At 42.6% G+C, this 19,404-nt stretch overlaps 1 long non-coding RNA gene across 1 annotated transcript; it reads right to left on the reverse strand.

The window, feature by feature from the left end:
• Nucleotides 1–4,390: 4,390 nt before the first annotated feature.
• LOC113035548 (uncharacterized) lies at nt 4,391–9,174 on the reverse strand. Its single transcript, XR_003274361.1, has 4 exons — nt 9,079–9,174; nt 8,861–8,918; nt 5,027–5,121; nt 4,391–4,918 (listed from the first exon to the last, which is right to left on the reverse strand). It is a non-coding gene; the product is annotated as an uncharacterized LOC113035548 (long non-coding RNA).
• Between the last annotated feature and the right edge of the window lie 10,230 nt (nt 9,175–19,404).

Raw genomic sequence — 19,404 nt, forward strand, 5'->3', positions numbered from 1 at the left:
ATCATAATCACAATCAATCATAATAATCAATTAAAAATGTCTCAGTTTGGGGTTTTGTTCAGGAGTGGAGGAAAGTTCATGTTGGAGATGTTGTTAGAGGCCTGTACTATAAAAGCATGATTTTGTCTTATCCAGGTAACTCCCACTAGGTTTTCTATACCAAGGAGGAGGTCCACTTCTTACAATCACTATGGTAATTTATGCTGCAGACCACACTGCTCTACAGCAGGTTAGGTTTCAGATTAGATCAACAGGTAGGAAATTACTTATAATTAATAATAATTAATTATAAAAAAAACTAATTTTGTTCTGTAAGCATTAAAATAAGATCCTAAAAACAGGATAGATAACCTGTATTTGCTGACCTTATATCAAATTTGTATGTAGACAAATATGTTTTAATTCTGTTTTAAGTATAATCTTTATTCTTAAACCCCACATTCCCTTCTGTCAGCTGGAACATCATGTTTTAAAGTGCAGTACAAAGTCTCTGCTGGGGGAGAGACTAAATGAAGCACAAGCTGTGACACTCAGATGTGTGTGTATTAATCTGGTGATGATGTTTCTTTTACTGGAATTGAAGCTCCTAGAACACACTAAGAATACCTTTAAAGACCACTCAAAGTAATTTTATTTTGTTCTTCAGATAAACAAAAGCAGTTTTCATGTCGTCTTTGTGAGGCTACAACACAGTATGCTTTCATGTTCAAATAATCCTCAGAACCTGCAGTTGTGTTTTTTTTTTTTTGTTTGTTTTTTTCCAAATCAGTAATGACTGAACCGCAAATAGTGACATGTAATAAATTTAGACAGATTTCTAGAAATGAGAGCTGCTCCATCCAAAGTGGGATGCAATCTCTCCTAATAAGATCAAGGTTGTCCGCACAAAGTTTCCCGATGATCTATAAAGCCCGCATCATTTTTTTGACACCACTCAGACGGGCAAATAATGATGTATTGATCAGTGACTCGACTAGGAGCTAAGCTAATTCAATTCAATTCAAAATGTATTTGTATAGCACATTTAAAAACAGCAGAGTTGATCAAAGTGCTTCACTATGGAAGAAATATAGTATCATCAGAATTCAAGTATTTTTAGACATTGAATTTATGACACTGAATTTTTATCCTCCAAATTTCCCTGCAAAAATATTCACCTGCAAAAATTCAACTGCAAAAGTGATGAACTTTAATGACCCAAGCCAGAGCAATCAGCACCAGATCGAGTCGAGTGGCTCTCAGCCAATTAAATTACGCTGTTTGATCACATGACACCGTTAGCCAGCAGTGTGTCTCCTAAAAGAGAGCTGTTTAAAGGTGAGTGATTAAGTTTTTCTCCTAAATAGAGATCATTACAGAACGCCTAGTCCTACTTAAAATCCCATTTATTATTTTTTTTTTTTATCATCTACTCGAACTAAGGAAAACGTTTGACTAACTCAAAGACAATTTCCACGCCTCCCCTGCCTGACTGCAGAGGCAGTTTTGAATTTAGGAGCGCCAAGATGGCAGCGGCAAACCCTGGCGGCTCTCCGGTGAGTATATATATTTTTTTATCTTCAAGTTTGTCTTTTGAAACCTTAATTTTATTTAAATCCGTTGCTCACGTATAAAGTACACAGACGGGGTCTTTGCTCAACTCGTCTGAGGCGTGTCTCACTAAGCGCTACATGCTAGCATCCTGCTAACCGAGCTACCCTTTACATGCTGTGCTTTAGAAAATGGGATACTCGTTAAAAAAAATACTCCGCAGATATTGATAGATAGACGAACACTGCAAATATAATGTTGGAAACGAGAACGGCCTTTGGTGAAGGGGTAAAATACACCATGAATAGAGCCATAGAGTGAATGGCTGCCATGGTTGCAGAACAGCCTGATTTAATGACAAGAATGGGGAAGAGTGAGGTGAAGTGAACCACAGCCACAAAACACGGTCAGACAAGGCGGCAAAAGGGCAGTGATCTGTCCGTCAGTATGAAGTTGGTGTGTGCTTTGGTGAACAAAAACTCCAGACTGGTAGCAGGAAGATGGGAGACTCGTGTTTCACTGGAATAGTGGTGAATTAAAACATCCTTTGTTGGGGACATTTCGGTGTAAATGCATCCATACAGGCAAGACAGAGGCAGACTAGACAGTGAAGAAAACAAGGCAAACATTAGAAATATAAAAACGGAAATATAGGATGAGTCGGGGATGAGTTCCTGCCCCAAGTGGAGGAGTTCAAGTATCTCGGGGTCTTGTTCGCGAGTGATGGGAGAAGGGAGCCGGAGATCGACAGTCGGATTGGGGCTGCAGCTGCAGTAATGCGGACGCTGCACCGGTCCGTCGTGGTGAAGAGGGAGCTGAGTGTAAAAGCGGAGCTCTCAATTTACCGGTCGATCTACGTCCCTACCCTCACCTATGGCCACGAGCTGTGGGTAGTGACCGAAAGAATGAGATCGCGGATACAAGCGGCAGAAATGAGCTTCCTCCGAAGGGTGGCTGGCCTCTCCCTTAGAGATAGGGTGAGAAGGTCGGCCATCCGGGAGGGGCTCAGAGTAGAGCAGCTGCTGCTCCACATCGAAAGGAGCCAGCTGAGGTGGTTCGGGCATCTGACAAGGATGCCCCCTGGGCGCCTCCTGGGTGAGGTGTTCCAGGCATGTCCCACCAGGAGGAGGCCCCGGGGCAGACCCAGGACACGCTGGAGAGATTATATCTCTCGGCTGGCCTGGGAACGCCTTGGTATTCCCCCGGAAAAGCTGGAGGAGGTGGCTGGGGAGAGGGAGGTCTGGGCCTCTTTGCTTAGGCTGCTGCCCCCGCGACCCGGCCTCGGATAAAGCGGATGAAGATGGATGGATGGAAATATAGGATTAATATAACATACAATTAGGGAAAATGTAAGGAACACAATGTAAATGATATTGTAAAGTCATTAAAATGGCATACTCTGATTAAAAGAAACACATAATTGGGTAGGATAATAATAATAATAATAACAATAATAATAATAATTAAAAAAAACTAAAAAAAAACATGTACAAGATGGGTATGTATACTTGTAGCCAGAATTTAACAACTATAAAGTTGTAACATGTCAGTACCTTACCCCATCCATTATATCCACACTTTCAGAAAAGGATATGGTCAATATCTTTACAAATACTATCTAAACTTAAACGGGATATTCCCTCTGCTTCTTCTGCTTCTCGTATACACCCTCAGGGTTTGTGATCAGCCAGCGGCTGATATGATCATTAATCCTGTGAAATGATATTCTTTCGGTTTATGAATCTGTTTGCATGGATTTCTTAATCCGTTTCCACTGTTAGCAGAAGTTGTGCATGCAGTTTTGGTGTGCTGCTCTCCAAGACTACAAGCTGCGTTAAAGTTGGAAGTAACTGGCCGATGTTCCACTGTTGAAGATCAGCTGTGCCCATTTGTTGCACATTGTGGCTATGGAGAAGTTGAGGCTCTTGCAGGCTACCCACAATTTCCCCAAACTGAGCGATTATACATCTTGCTTCCATATTTGTATCTTGTGTCACTAAAAATGCATTTTATTTTAATTTTATACATTGATTAATGACCTGCAGAATCTCCTTATCATATTAAGTGATTCATAATTGTCACTTTATGCTTTCTCCATCTTGAAAGTGATTACATCCTTTAGGTTCATTTTCTGCAGGCAGGTTTCTGACAGAACAGGCAGATTTAGAATATAACATGCAGCGTTCTATAGATGGACACATAAAGAAATGAAAAATTACATGTATGTGCTAACTTTCTAAACACTGTTACATTAATGATTAAGTAGATAAAACATTTATGTCAGCCTTGGCTCATAGTTCATTTAAAGACAAGAACTTTGTGTGTGTGTTTCAGGTACTGCACTCTCAAAGACTGAATGAACCAGCATTGCAGCCATGGGTCATTGTGAGCATCACAGGGAAGGTTGAAGCCGCCCACTCCAGCTGTAAGGCCGGAGTCACGGAGACCTGCACCCATGTCACTGCTCTTCTGTTTAATGTAGAAGCAACAGTGTTGATCTGTGGCACAAGGACTGTTACAGGTGAACCTGCATACTGGGTTTTGCTGGGTAATGTGACCAAGATACAGTCAGAGGTTGGCCATAAGATAGACTTCTCCTCTTCAGCTGCCCAAAAAAAGGCTCTTGATCAAAACATAAACAGACCATCTGTAGTGACAGGGAAAAGGAGCCGTCCTCAAAAAAGAAATCCCACCTGCTACTGTGGAGGAGTTGTCACTGCTATAATGCCATCATGTTTTATCTAGGGGTCTAGATTTATGCCTATAGTGCACTGCCATGTAAATAATTTGCATTTACTGAATGAGTATCACTGTTCAAAAATTGAATAAAGAAACAAACTAATTTTTGCCTTTTTTTTTATTAAAACCACTTTATAGAACATCACATCAGTTACAATGTAGAATCCATGTCACTGGAGCATTTTGATTCAATAAACAGTAAAAAGGTGAGCTGTGAAGACCAAGGACAAGTGCAGTTCACAGGTTTTCTATCCAAGGAATCCCAGAAGATTGCATGGTGTCATTGCCCAGCAGTTGTTCGCAGGACATATGGACTCAACCTCAACAATCCCTCACACTGAGCAGCATGAAGTGACAGTGCAGAGGAAAAACTCCCCTTTAACAAGAAGAAACCTCCAGCAGAACCCGGTTCAGTACCAGCAGCCATCTGGGTTTGGAGGAGAGAGACAGACACAGAACTACCAAAAGTATATTTTTTTATGTGATTGACTGTTGTTGTAATTCAAGCCCTGAGTGTAGAGCAGGTAAGATATAAAGTTGCATCCTAAATTCCATGCTCATGCAGAGTGTTTAGTTTATGACTTTTTCACCTGGTCATTGAACAGATGGTCTTTTAGGGTTGACCAAGCTGGTACCTTGACTCTGTTCTCTGCAAGATGTTGCAAAAAACAAAATCATATGGAGACAATATTGGACACAAAATATATAACAATTTAGTTAAATGTAGCATTAACTCATAAGTCTTGCTAAAGTAAACCTTGTATTCTGATTCATCACAGCAGCAGTTCAGTTGGATGATGTCAGCAACTGCAGCAAGTGTCTTGCTGACTGAATAATTTCATCTTGCATAATCTGAAACAAACACATAAAGACAGAAACAATTTATAAATTAACGTTCGATAAAATCTAAGAATTAATCATTTATTAGATACCAATATGAATATGTCTACCATAAAACTTGTGTGGAGCGAAGTTACATTCAATCAAGATGGTCTGGCATGCTACAACTTTATAGTATTCTGGCTACAAGTATACATACCCTCAGCCTGGGCGTCTATTGTCTCATGTAGTCTGGAAGACGAGTGGATGGTGGGGTGGGTGCAGTTTTCTCTGTGGTGGGGTTGGGTGGACTGTCCCGGGCTCTGTGGGGCCGGGGGGCGCTGCTGCGCTGGGCCCCGGTCTGCATGGGCCTGGGCCCCCCTTTCCCTGGCGGGTCGCGGAGTGTGGGAGTGCCTACTGGGGTCAGCGGGGGAGCTGGCCCCAGGGAGGGGTCACCTGCCCCTCCCTTCCTTCCCTCCCCATCTCCAGCTGCCTCCCTCCTCCTGCTCCACCACAACCACCCACACATGCAGGGCCTTGGAGTAGGGGTATGTCACCAGGATGCAGAGGAGGCTACCCCCCCCCTCTGTCCCCTTCTGGCTGCCTCTGCCTCAATTTTATCCCACAACTTAGACATTCACATTACTCACACCCTCATTACACATACATATAGGATCTTGGGGGTGGGCACGATACACGGAGTCCAAGTTACCATCAGGGTGTACGCCTCACCCCTGGCGTCGTTGCCCACCTCTCAATTTTAAATACATGTAGACATTGAGGGCTAGCAGGAGGGACTATGCGCTTACCTGCTGCTCTCTGGCAGGTAGCTCCATGCCCTCCTGGGTTTTAATTGCACCTTAGAACACACATGCATCAACACTACAATGAGCGGGTGGAGGGAGGCTTGGAGTCTTCTCCCACCCCCATTCTCTGCGGCCTGCTGGAGCGGGGGGGGCTAGGAGGAGTGGGCCGTCCGACTGCGGTCTGGGGCCTCCCTGCTGCTGCGGAGTCGGGGCGGTCTGCCTCTCCCCACCGCAGGGAAAAGGGTAACACCACCTGGGTCTGGGTGCAGTTCCCCCCTCCAGGGGCAAGGGTACCTAGACCCGGTTAGTAGAGTACGCTTGGGGAGTGTGATCGTCCCTTTATGTCTGTCTCCACGTCGGTTGAGTGTGAAGTACATATGAGAGCATGAGGGTGGGAATGGATGTTTGTGTCTGTGTGTGCCTGTATGTCTGTGTCTATATGTCAGGTTGGGTATCAGACGCCACCTCTCTGGGGACATCTCGGGCCCTCCAAGGTTTGGAGGCCTATCTCCACCCACCACCACTTCCCCTGCCGGTGGCGGACTCCCTCAGGTATCGGTGCGTTGGTGGTTCTTTGTATCTGGGGGTGGGCGTCCGGGTACACACCGGCTCACTCCTTGGCGGCCGCTTATTGGGGCTCGCTCGGGCCACTTTGGAGGTGGGGTGCCCCCGGCCTCTCGGCCTGGGGCTCGGTCACTCAGGCACAGCTGGCTGCCGGCGGAGCTCACGGGCGCGTCACTGCAACCCCCCCTGGCTTCTGCTCCGCGGCTGCTGAGTGAGCCCTCATCTGGGACTCTCCTCAGCTCTTACTGGGACAGTGGCGCGGCTGCCCCTCTGTTGGTCTTCCTTGGTCTCTTGTGTTCTGGGGACCTCTGGATGTCTGGAGTTTTGATCTCCTCCATACCTGCTTGATACCATAGAGGACAGGGCTGTGGCCCCCCCACACTCCCTAGCAGATCATTACATGGAGAAACCTTTGGAATGCAAGCATGCTGATCCACACAGGTATGCACACAGGTGTACACATGGGTATTCACAGATGCGGACTACAGCTTTCTTGGCTGCTGCCTCAAAGCACACTGTGCGCTGTCTATCTTGCGTGCTGCACAATATCGTTTACTATTTAGTAACTATTGATATCTATGACTAGCTAGTTTATTGTGATGGTGCTTTTTTTTTTTTATTATTATTATGTTGCTCTTTGCTGTCTCCCCTGTTTTTTTTTGTTTTTCTTTCTCTCCATACAGGTGACCCAGGAGTTTTTTTTTTTTGTTTTTTTGTTTTTTTGTTTTTTTCTCTCTTCCCCCCCTTCTCACCGTCTCTTCTCCCCTTTGGTTTTCTTTCTTCCTCTCCCCTTGTCCTATTAAAAAAAAAAAAAAAAAAAAAAAAGGATGACAAAGGATGAACTGAAGCTCCGCCATCACGTGATGTCACATGCTGCTGTTTCTGATGTCACTTCCAAAAAAACAAACAAAAAAAAAACAAAACACAAGTATACATACCCATCTTGTACATGTTTTTTAACATTATTATTGTTATTATCCTACCCAATTATGCGTTTCTTTTAATCAGAGTATGCCATTTTAATGACTTTACAATATCATTTACATTGTGTTCCTTACATTTTCCCTAATTGTATGTTATATTAATCCTATATTTCCATCCATCCATCTTCATCCGCTTTATCCGAGGCCGGGTCGCGGGGGCAGCAGCCTAAGCAAAGAGGCCCAGACCTCCCTCTCCCCAGCCACCTCCTCCAGCTTTTCCGGGGGAATACCAAGGCGTTCCCAGGCCAGCCGAGAGATATAATCTCTCCAGCGTGTCCTGGGTCTGCCCCGGGGCCTCCTCCTGGTGGGACATGCCTGGAACACCTCACCCAGGAGGCGCCCAGGGGGCATCCTTGTCAGATGCCCGAACCACCTCAGCTGGCTCCTTTCGATGTGGAGCAGCAGCTGCTCTACTCTGAGCCCCTCCCGGATGGCCGACCTTCTCACCCTATCTCTAAGGGAGAGGCCAGCCACCCTTCGGAGGAAGCTCATTTCTGCCGCTTGTATCCGCGATCTCGTTCTTTCGGTCACTACCCACAGCTCGTGGCCATAGGTGAGGGTAGGGACGTAGATCGACCGGTAAATTGAGAGCTCCGCTTTTACACTCAGCTCCCTCTTCACCACGACGGACCGGTGCAGCGTCCGCATTACTGCAGCTGCAGCCCCAATCCGACTGTCGATCTCCGGCTCCCTTCTCCCATCACTCGCGAACAAGACCCCGAGATACTTGAACTCCTCCACTTGGGGCAGGAACTCATCCCCGACTCATCCTATATTTCCGTTTTTATATTTCTAATGTTTGCCTTGTTTTCTTCACTGTCTAGTCTGCCTCTGTCTTGCCTGTATGGATGCATTTACACCGAAATGTCCCCAACAAAGGATGTTTTAATTCACCACTATTCCAGTGAAACACGAGTCTCCCATCTTCCTGCTACCAGTCTGGAGTTTTTGTTCACCAAAGCACACACCAACTTCATACTGACGGACAGATCACTGCCCTTTTGCCGCCTTGTCTGACCGTGTTTTGTGGCTGTGGTTCACTTCACCTCACTCTTCCCCATTCTTGTCATTAAATCAGGCTGTTCTGCAACCATGGCAGCCATTCACTCTATGGCTCTATTCATGGTGTATTTTACCCCTTCACCAAAGGCCGTTCTCGTTTCCAACATTATATTTGCAGTGTTCGTCTATCTATCAATATCTGCGGAGTATTTTTTTTAACGAGTATCCCATTTTCTAAAGCACAGCATGTAAAGGGTAGCTCGGTTAGCAGGATGCTAGCATGTAGCGCTTAGTGAGACACGCCTCAGACGAGTTGAGCAAAGACCCCGTCTGTGTACTTTATACGTGAGCAACGGATTTAAATAAAATTAAGGTTTCAAAAGACAAACTTGAAGATAAAAAAAAATATATACTCACCGGAGAGCCGCCAGGGTTTGCCGCTGCCATCTTGGCGCTCCTAAATTCAAAACTGCCTCTGCAGTCAGGCAGGGGAGGCGTGGAAATTGTCTTTGAGTTAGTCAAACGTTTTCCTTAGTTCGAGTAGATGATAAAAAAAAATAATAATAAATGGGATTTTAAGTAGGACTAGGCGTTCTGTAATGATCTCTATTTAGGAGAAAAACTTAATCACTCACCTTTAAACAGCTCTCTTTTAGGAGACACACTGCTGGCTAACGGTGTCATGTGATCAAACAGCGTAATTTAATTGGCTGAGAGCCACTCGACTCGATCTGGTGCTGATTGCTCTCCATATGATTTTGTTTTTTGCAACATCTTGCAGAGAACAGAGTCAAGGTACCAGCTTGGTCAACCCTAAAAGACCATCTGTTCAATGACCAGGTGAAAAAGTCATAAACTAAACACTCTGCATGAGCATGGAATTTAGGATGCAACTTTATATCTTACCTGCTCTACACTCAGGGCTTGAATTACAACAACAGTCAATCACATAAAAAAATATACTTTTGGTAGTTCTGTGTCTGTCTCTCTCCTCCAAACCCAGATGGCTGCTGGTACTGAACCGGGTTCTGCTGGAGGTTTCTTCTTGTTAAAGGGGAGTTTTTCCTCTGCACTGTCACTTCATGCTGCTCAGTGTGAGGGATTGTTGAGGTTGAGTCCATATGTCCTGCGAACAACTGCTGGGCAATGACACCATGCAATCTTCTGGGATTCCTTGGATAGAAAACCTGTGAACTGCACTTGTCCTTGGTCTTCACAGCTCACCTTTTTACTGTTTATTGAATCAAAATGCTCCAGTGACATGGATTCTACATTGTAACTGATGTGATGTTCTATAAAGTGGTTTTAATAAAAAAAAAGGCAAAAATTAGTTTGTTTCTTTATTCAATTTTTGAACAGTGATACTCATTCAGTAAATGCAAATTATTTACATGGCAGTGCACTATAGGCATAAATCTAGACCCCTAGATAAAACATGATGGCATTATAGCAGTGACAACTCCTCCACAGTAGCAGGTGGGATTTCTTTTTTGAGGACTGCTCCTTTTCCCTGTCACTACAGATGGTCTGTTTATGTTTTGATCAAGAGCCTTTTTTGGGCAGCTGAAGAGGAGAAGTCTATCTTATGGCCAACCTCTGACTGTATCTTGGTCACATTACCCAGCAAAACCCAGTATGCAGGTTCACCTGTAACAGTCCTTGTGCCACAGATCAACACTGTTGCTTCTACATTAAACAGAAGAGCAGTGACATGGGTGCAGGTCTCCGTGACTCCGGCCTTACAGCTGGAGTGGGCGGCTTCAACCTTCCCTGTGATGCTCACAATGACCCATGGCTGCAATGCTGGTTCATTCAGTCTTTGAGAGTGCAGTACCTGAAACACACACACAAAGTTCTTGTCTTTAAATGAACTATGAGCCAAGGCTGACATAAATGTTTTATCTACTTAATCATTAATGTAACAGTGTTTAGAAAGTTAGCACATACATGTAATTTTTCATTTCTTTATGTGTCCATCTATAGAACGCTGCATGTTATATTCTAAATCTGCCTGTTCTGTCAGAAACCTGCCTGCAGAAAATGAACCTAAAGGATGTAATCACTTTCAAGATGGAGAAAGCATAAAGTGACAATTATGAATCACTTAATATGATAAGGAGATTCTGCAGGTCATTAATCAATGTATAAAATTAAAATAAAATGCATTTTTAGTGACACAAGATACAAATATGGAAGCAAGATGTATAATCGCTCAGTTTGGGGAAATTGTGGGTAGCCTGCAAGAGCCTCAACTTCTCCATAGCCACAATGTGCAACAAATGGGCACAGCTGATCTTCAACAGTGGAACATCGGCCAGTTACTTCCAACTTTAACGCAGCTTGTAGTCTTGGAGAGCAGCACACCAAAACTGCATGCACAACTTCTGCTAACAGTGGAAACGGATTAAGAAATCCATGCAAACAGATTCATAAACCGAAAGAATATCATTTCACAGGATTAATGATCATATCAGCCGCTGGCTGATCACAAACCCTGAGGGTGTATACGAGAAGCAGAAGAAGCAGAGGGAATATCCCGTTTAAGTTTAGATAGTATTTGTAAAGATATTGACCATATCCTTTTCTGAAAGTGTGGATATAATGGATGGGGTAAGGTACTGACATGTTACAACTTTATAGTTGTTAAATTCTGGCTACAAGTATACATACCCATCTTGTACATGTTTTTTTTTAGTTTTTTTTAATTATTATTATTATTGTTATTATTATTATTATTATCCTACCCAATTATGTGTTTCTTTTAATCAGAGTATGCCATTTTAATGACTTTACAATATCATTTACATTGTGTTCCTTACATTTTCCCTAATTGTATGTTATATTAATCCTATATTTCCATCCATCCATCTTCATCCGCTTTATCCGAGGCCGGGTCGCGGGGGCAGCAGCCTAAGCAAAGAGGCCCAGACCTCCCTCTCCCCAGCCACCTCCTCCAGCTTTTCCGGGGGAATACCAAGGCGTTCCCAGGCCAGCCGAGAGATATAATCTCTCCAGCGTGTCCTGGGTCTGCCCCGGGGCCTCCTCCTGGTGGGACATGCCTGGAACACCTCACCCAGGAGGCGCCCAGGGGGCATCCTTGTCAGATGCCCGAACCACCTCAGCTGGCTCCTTTCGATGTGGAGCAGCAGCTGCTCTACTCTGAGCCCCTCCCGGATGGCCGACCTTCTCACCCTATCTCTAAGGGAGAGGCCAGCCACCCTTCGGAGGAAGCTCATTTCTGCCGCTTGTATCCGCGATCTCATTCTTTCGGTCACTACCCACAGCTCGTGGCCATAGGTGAGGGTAGGGACGTAGATCGACCGGTAAATTGAGAGCTCCGCTTTTACACTCAGCTCCCTCTTCACCACGACGGACCGGTGCAGCGTCCGCATTACTGCAGCTGCAGCCCCAATCCGACTGTCGATCTCCGGCTCCCTTCTCCCATCACTCGCGAACAAGACCCCGAGATACTTGAACTCCTCCACTTGGGGCAGGAACTCATCCCCGACTCATCCTATATTTCCGTTTTTATATTTCTAATGTTTGCCTTGTTTTCTTCACTGTCTAGTCTGCCTCTGTCTTGCCTGTATGGATGCATTTACACCGAAATGTCCCCAACAAAGGATGTTTTAATTCACCACTATTCCAGTGAAACACGAGTCTCCCATCTTCCTGCTACCAGTCTGGAGTTTTTGTTCACCAAAGCACACACCAACTTCATACTGACGGACAGATCACTGCCCTTTTGCCGCCTTGTCTGACCGTGTTTTGTGGCTGTGGTTCACTTCACCTCACTCTTCCCCATTCTTGTCATTAAATCAGGCTGTTCTGCAACCATGGCAGCCATTCACTCTATGGCTCTATTCATGGTGTATTTTACCCCTTCACCAAAGGCCGTTCTCGTTTCCAACATTATATTTGCAGTGTTCGTCTATCTATCAATATCTGCGGAGTATTTTTTTTAACGAGTATCCCATTTTCTAAAGCACAGCATGTAAAGGGTAGCTCGGTTAGCAGGATGCTAGCATGTAGCGCTTAGTGAGACACGCCTCAGACGAGTTGAGCAAAGACCCCGTCTGTGTACTTTATACGTGAGCAACGGATTTAAATAAAATTAAGGTTTCAAAAGACAAACTTGAAGATAAAAAAATATATATACTCACCGGAGAGCCGCCAGGGTTTGCCGCTGCCATCTTGGCGCTCCTAAATTCAAAACTGCCTCTGCAGTCAGGCAGGGGAGGCGTGGAAATTGTCTTTGAGTTAGTCAAACGTTTTCCTTAGTTCGAGTAGATGATAAAAAAAAATAATAATAAATGGGATTTTAAGTAGGACTAGGCGTTCTGTAATGATCTCTATTTAGGAGAAAAACTTAATCACTCACCTTTAAACAGCTCTCTTTTAGGAGACACACTGCTGGCTAACGGTGTCATGTGATCAAACAGCGTAATTTAATTGGCTGAGAGCCACTCGACTCGATCTGGTGCTGATTGCTCTGGCTTGGGTCATTAAAGTTCATCACTTTTGCAGTTGAATTTTTGCAGGTGAATTTTTGCAGGTGAATTTTTTTCAGGTGAATTTTTGCAGGTGAATTTTTTGCAGGTGAATTTTTTTCAGGTGAATTTTTTGCAGGTGAATTTTTGCAGGTGAATTTTTTGCAGGTGAATTTTTTGCAGGTGAATTTTTGCAGGTGAATTTTTGCAGGTGAATTTTTGCAGGTGAATATTTTTGCAGGGAAATTTGGAGGATAAAAATTCAGTGTCATAAATTCAATGTCTAAAAATACTTGAATTCTGATGATACTATATTTCTTCCATACTTCACAATTGGTTAAAAACAAGAGAAAACAATATAGAAACAAATATAGATAAATGAGAAGATAATGTATTAACAATTTAAAAATATAAAACAGGCCTGATGGTACTCATACTGAACTCGAATTAAAACCCAAAGTAAAAAAAGTGAGTTTTAAGATGCGATTTAAGCTAGAGAATCACTCAAAGCAGAATGGGTAAATACTGTTTGACTTTGATTAGTGGGAAATTCAGCAGAGAGTGATGTGGATAATGCATTTGAAGATTACACTATGTTAATATGTTGTTATAGCAAGGGTTTTAATTCAGTTAATTAAATAGAAAATACAATACAGCATTGAGAGCCAAATTAAGTGTCCTGAATCTAAGTGAGTTACAGGCAGGTGCATTTCACAGGTATTTATTTAAAGACCTTTGCTGAACTCTTCCTGTTGAGTAGCTGCACTCGGGGATCATGTTTCTGAGGAAGAAGACTCAACTGACATGTGAAGACCACATCCTGCCAAGACCACTGCTTTCACGTGAATGGGCGGGACTTAACTTCGCTACTTTAACTTTGTGTAACAGTTTCTCTTGGTCACCAGTGTCAGACCTCATTAACAGTGTAGACGTAATGATAAAAACAGTTTGTATACATTTTCCTTTTTTGTTTTTAGAACTGCTAATTCATAACGGTAAAACAAATACAACCAGGCAACATTTTAATTTTGTTTAGGTTTTTCTTAAAAAAGGAAAATTAAAGGAAATTAAAAGTTTTAATGGTCAAACTATGGTCTGACCTGTTGAGTCAAATTCTCTCTACTCGGCTGATTTTAAAAAAAGCTCACAACCTTTTTGACTCTCATGTAAAAAAAAAAAACTCCCCTATACCTTCTTCATAGTCCCTTAACAATATAACTAGGCTTACATATTTTATAGACCAAGATTACTTCTCAAAGTGTCATTTGGAAGGTTAGTTATGTAGTTCACGTGTGGTTGGAACTGAATCATTTTAGCTGGTTCAGAGCGGGCCAAACCCCAACCACTGGTGCTGCAGCCAGTACCCCGTGGTCAAGACTGAAAAAAGTGTTTGCAAACTTAATGAGTAGGACCCGATTCCAGCAGCAATTTCCATGATGTGTCTCAAAATAGATCTCAGTCAAATGGGCTCACTCATAGTGATTTGGTCAGTGAAACCATGAAACTGTGGTTTATTCATCCTTCCAGAAATACCATGTGCAATAACTTCTCATTAATGATAATGGCAAACGATAGATGGGTGGGGCTGTTTTCACTCTAGTTTTCTTTGTGCATTTGTCTCAGAAATCTAGGGTAGATTAAGGCTCGTAAACATCATCAGCTACTAGTCCCCAAACACTGAATATGTGTTCTGTTTATCTGATTTGTACAAAAATGTGTTACAGGCAGGATGGTCTGCCCATGCCTTCTTATTAACCTACCTACAGAGCTCATTCCCATCTGTAATCACATGTTCTGTGTCCACCAAAACAAACATATGCTGGATATACACTACCGTACAAACGTCTTGAGCCACCGCTCATTTATTCATACTTTGTTACTATAAACTTCCCACTTTTAGGAAAGTGGGAAGTGTCTCAGGGAAGCTTTCTTCTAATTTCTGTAGGCAGGTCTCTAAAAGTCTTAAAGGACACTACAACATCCAGTCTTCTTTTGATTTTGGCTGACTTTGTTCCTTCTACAGTGCAGATATTTTAGGAATATGCTTTCCCCATGAATCTGTTGCAGCTGAGTTTTTGGTCCACTTCTTTGGCTCTGCTTTTTCTTGAGCATACCTTCTTGACAGCCACCCTATCATTTCTAGCTTGCATGAACAGTAAATGGATTCACTGAAGGGTCGGACACATATCCTGGGTCCTGTGCCAGCTTTTTGAAATACTGATTTTCTTTCCTATTTATAAAAGGATGGGCTGTGGCACTCCTGCAAGCACCGTCATTATATATGCTGCAAATTAAAACTTTTTGCCGCTCATCTGGAGTTATGTTTAGATTAATGGAAGTCTGAAAATCAATTTATCAAATAACTGACTGAGAAACAGCATCCACATGTCATCTCTACACACACATTGTTTTTGCCTTCATAGTGACTGACAAAGGACAACATGCAGTAACATGAAGAGCCGTGGACCAACTGTGAAAAATTCTGATGAGGAAGTGAGCAGTAAGTTGTTAACATGTTGCTAACAAATACACTGTTCATTTCAATGGCACGCTTTTACAGCAGATGAATCACACACACAGTTTTAGCTTCTCTCTGGAGTGTCCATATGCCTCTCCTTCTGTCTGCATGATCTTGTTTTTCCTCTTTTCATTAAAAAGGTCTTTGCTCAACATGTTCCTTTAACAGCAAAACCTCAAGCTAGCTGGTTCTAATTTGTCATCACTTACACATTATTATCCCAACCAGCTTCTGATCTCATAAGATTACACAGAGTGGGATGAAGAAGAGGGTGGAGGGGTTGTACTGGGAGGCAGAAGACATCAAAAGCATAATAAGCACTTCGCTTGCTATGCATGTGGTAACACTTAGTGAGACGGCCACATGTTTGCTAAGTCATCCCTTAAAAGGCTAAGCCAAGTTCATGGAATTTGTTGTACAAATCAGCTGTTAAAGAAGCAATCAAGGGCACGGACACTTTACTAACATGTAATAGCAAACAGCAGAAAGTACAATACAGCAGACCACAAACCTTTACAGGGCAATCAGAAGGACAGCAGCCACGAAGCACTGCCAGGCTGTCTGGGAACAGACATTAATAACATATATATCACTGTTTCCCAGCCTTTTGGAGCCATGGCAGAAATATTTCACATTAGAAACAACAATGTCACAAACAGCATATTGATCATTTTCCCTGAGCAGACTTAGCTCGGTTTGTCCCCAGTATAGTTTTGTTGCTTTCTTCTCATGCTATAGCATACCCTATAGGGCCTTCACCTGGGTCGGAGTTTTCTCCAGGACCAGGTCACACTGACTGCTTTTCAAATATTTATCTATTGCTTTTACGCGCTGCATCGTCTCACAGCATGACGATTATGTCATTTCTTCTTCTGTTTTACTGGCAGTTGGCAACCCATTTAATTAGAACAGGTAGTTGTCCTGTCCTCTAGTGGAAGAGAATGTCATTGTTCTGCCTGTTATTCACACCAATTACTTACCAGTCTGGTGGAACCAGATGATCTTCCACGGCACACCTGATCATTTCTCACGGCACGCAGTGGTTGGGAAACCTTGATGTGGTGGACAGTTCTCAAGTAATACAAACTAGAGATGGACCGATCCGATATTACGTATCGGTATCGGTCCCATACTGACCTAAATTACTGCATCGGATATCGGAGAAAAATAAAAAATGTAATCCAATCCATTAAATATCACGAAAGCACCTCACAAACTTGCAACACGCCGTAACTCGCCTCAGAACGTTAGCACGTCGGAGCAGTATGCATCACGTGATAGAGCGGCTGTGGCATGCAGGACCTGTCGGTGGTCTGGATAGCATTTGGAGCTTCGCTAGCAACCCGGCATTTCATCTCCGACAAAGTTATCCCCGGGAGAAGTAAAGCAAGTGTGTAAGTCCATCTCTAAATGTTTGTAAAGCATTCCTGCGTTAAGCTTAACAAGCGACTGCCTCTCCTGCTGCTACTTCAATCATGAAACTGCTTAACGATCAGCTGATCGGCTTTTCTGTCGCGAGTCCGTGTCTCTAGTTTGCTTTTGGCCCACTTTGCACCAGAAAGAGGAAACCAGCGGCTGAACAACAGCAGCACGTTTAAGCTTGATCAGCTGTTGTTAGAATTTATTTAATATTACTTTCTACTCGAGGATCTTTTTCTTCGTAGCTGACGGCTGGTAACTGTGCAGGGGCGGATCTAGCAAAGTTTAGCCAGGGGGGCCGATAGGGCATTAACAGGGAAAGGGGGCACAAAGACATACTTTTCTTTCTTATTCTCATTTAAAATGTCGAGCTTTTAATAAATAATTATCTGACACCCAAAGTTTTAATTTGATGTAAAATGAATAGAAGTCAATTACTGTATATAGTGACTATTAAGTCTAATATATATACCCTAGTAAGCTATAGTACTTTTTCCTTTGGGAAGGTACCATCTGTGCAGTCTGCAATTTTGTTGAAGAAAGATGTTGAATCTATTTAATATTTCTTGAAAAATAATTGATTTCTGTGCATTTTTTTTCACACTGCATCAAATTAAGGTTGATTACGTCGATTAAGCATCATGAGGTGGAGCGTGAGGGGTGGTTCCCCATTTTTTATTTATTTATTTTTGTTGTTGCTGGGAGTTGGAACCCTATTAGTTAGGTTGCTTAATATTTACGCTAAGTACTCTTTAAAATACCAGAATAGGGAGGATGGTGTAGGTCTAAGTTTATTAGATTGATCAGTATTGCTGAACTATGAAATATTTTTTTTGTATACAGGTATAACAGAATAGCTTTAGTGTAGTTGTTGTTTTAAACTTGAGTATGAACTTATACAAAATGCAGCAAGATATTTAAAAAACAGTTTTGTTGATTAAAAAACATTATATCGGATTCATATCGGTATCGGCAGATATCCAAATTTATGATATCGGAATCGGTATCGGACATAAAAAAGTGGTATCGTGCCATCTCTAATACAAACATAACTTTAGGTGAGAAACCTCAATTAAACTTGATACCTGGGTTACAAACAAACAAAGGCAGATTAATAGCGGTGGCAATTGTGCCTTTTAATTTTGTTTTTGTAGATTTATTCTGCAGACTTTGAGTTATGTGAGGACTGCCTTGAGACTGCCGTAAGTTTATTTTGGTCTGTATTTAACTACAATCATTTCTAGGAGAACAGTGTCTCTCAACAGTAGCATTTGTAGTCCAGTCACTACTTGCAGCAGCCATGTGAAGACCAAGAGGTCCTAACAAGCTCAATGAGACTGCAGAGCAGAACAAGCTGCAGCTGGAAGCAAACCTTAGTACAAGGGACTCACAGGGGAGACAGAGAGGGCACATGAAAGGGATCAGTGCTGAATGTACAGTCACAGTCCACTGAGGCACCCAACAAAAAGGTTATCAGTGCCTTAAAAACACCTAAAATCTAAAGCCTACTTTAGACAGGATTATGAGGGAAAGTGAGGATGATATTTCCTGTGTTTTCTGGTCTTTAGCTTGTTGTTCCAACAAACAAATTTAAAGTTTGCCTGTTAATCATCACATATCTAACACTCTTGTGAAAACTGCATTTACATTTTTTGTGTTCTTGCAACAAGGAGTTCTTTTCAACCACAGTGAAGATGTCATTTTTGACCAGGACATGTCCTTCAATGCACATATTAAATAAATATGTTGGACTACTTTCTTCCATTTGTACAACATCTCTAAAATTAGAAATATCCTGTCTCAGAGTGACGCTGAAAAACTAGTTAATAAGGCCAGTGTGGGGTCATAAAGAACACCACACATCTGCTTTTAAAAATGCAATTAAGCAAGCAAATCACAAAGAAAGAACATTATCATATCCAGAATGCAGAAAAGCGTACAACTGTTAATTGTGGATGATGAAACATTAGGCTTCCCTCTTCTAATTCCCTGTCAGTAAACCATTTAGTGGTGGATCAACATATAGATGTACTAAGTCTCACAGACACTGGGCTACAGCAGGATGAATATGTTGTTATACTAACTCAGAATCACTGAAGCAAATCTCTCGGAGGAGGAGCAGCACTCTTCAATTTCAGCTTATTAATCAATCACAGAGTTTTTACTAATTTGAAAGCCTGACTCTTTGGCTTGTCCAGTTTTATTGTTGTTATTTATTGTTCACCTGACTCAGAGTTACTGTCTCTGTCTCTCTCAAAGAAATCACACTGTGTCAAGGTTTGATGTGTGGCAGGCTGGACTTGACTCTCTGGTCTCGAATGCACTATTTAAAGCAGATAACCTGTAAGCTGGACAGGAAATGGCATCTCACTAATTTAGCCTGGAAACAAAAAAATGTTGTAAAGCTGGAACATCTTCCTCTTCATCAGTAACTGAAGAAAACAGGAACAACTTCAGGTTTCTTCTAAGGACTGCAGCCAGGCTGAGTCAGAGCATCCCTTAACCAGTAAGGACGTCTTACATTTAAATAACAT

The sequence above is a fragment of the Astatotilapia calliptera genome, chromosome 13 (genome assembly GCF_900246225.1).
Source record: "Astatotilapia calliptera chromosome 13, fAstCal1.2, whole genome shotgun sequence".
NCBI lineage: Eukaryota > Metazoa > Chordata > Actinopteri > Cichliformes > Cichlidae > Astatotilapia > Astatotilapia calliptera.